Raw genomic sequence first — 1,360 nt, forward strand, 5'->3', positions numbered from 1 at the left:
AAAGTATCTGTCAGCTTGAAACTGGTCTCAGTTTGAAATTGCAATTTATGTACATGGACAGTGTCCCTGATCGAAAATGTCCTTGCTGATGGGAGTGCCTTTGTACTGACAAAAATCTGACCAATGCTGGTAGGATCACATCTGGACAGAGCTGATTGCATCAGCTTATGTATTTATGTTTTCTGTAGTGCTCTAGGCCTTTGGAGAAGAGCAGCTTTAAGCTGAATTGCATCTCACTTAGGCCAGAAAATACCATTAAGATAGAACCTGATGCACAGCTTGTAGAAAATTATTTTATCGTGGAAACATTTAGCAGAGCTGAGTTACTGTGAAAAAATCTGAGAACTGACAGTGTAGAGTTTACTGCATTAATTAGGAAGTGCTGCAGCATTAGTGAGAAAATGTATTTTGGATTCCACATTTTCTGTGGGTTTTTTAATCAGGCCTGTAAGTGCTTTTCAGATGCCTAATTGGAGATGCCATACGTGGAAGCCTGTACTATCTGAAAATCAAACCCTTTTCCTAATAATGCATTTCCAAATACTTTTTGTGTATCAGATGAGACCACATCAGTTAACCTTTAAAAACAGGTAACTAATAGACAGGGTTGGTGTTTATGCTTATTCTATTTCATCCAGTGTAGTAGGTTAGTTTTAGTAATAGAAACATTCTTGCTCAGAAACACACACTACAGACCCTCTGCTTCACTGTTTCACTGTGCTTGTACTTGCTACTACACTGGTTTATATTAGATAACTTTTTTTTTAAATCACAATAGAAATGACCTTTTGTTTTTTCATTACCTCGTGTAGGATGGCTGGAGGGTATTCTCACACTGTAAAGGCAATAAAGCTCACCGACAGATTTTTTTCTAACAAAATCTTTGTGCACAGCTGCGTAACATAAATCATTCCTTCCCATTTCTGAATGTTAGATATTTGTTGTATGAAAGTAACTGCTGTTCTTGCCTGACTTTAACAAGGTTTGAGGTATTTTGTTTGGCACAAATACTGTCTCTTTTTAGCTTTATAACCGTACTGCCCTTAGTTTTAACAATTGCATGGCTTGAGTGTGAGCAAGATTAGACTGCCAAGATGTTTGTATTTTCATAACAGTCAGCTCATATTTTAAAAATACAGTGTGTGTTGTCCTTTACTTAAATTATTTATTTGTAAATTCAACTAGTGCATATATTGCCAGAACCCAGAGTATATCAAAAGCAAATTCAGGTAGTAGAAGAGTTGTCTTCTGGGACTAAAGTAATGCTTTTTACTTACAATTTTGGCCCCTTTTCCATGTGACATTGCATTGCTAAGGGATCATGTTACAATGCTTCTGGAATGAATCGACTTGCACTGCC

This window comes from Corvus brachyrhynchos, unplaced genomic scaffold, assembly GCF_000691975.1.
Source record: "Corvus brachyrhynchos isolate BGI_N302 unplaced genomic scaffold, ASM69197v1 scaffold255, whole genome shotgun sequence".
In the NCBI taxonomy this organism is placed as follows: domain Eukaryota; kingdom Metazoa; phylum Chordata; class Aves; order Passeriformes; family Corvidae; genus Corvus; species Corvus brachyrhynchos.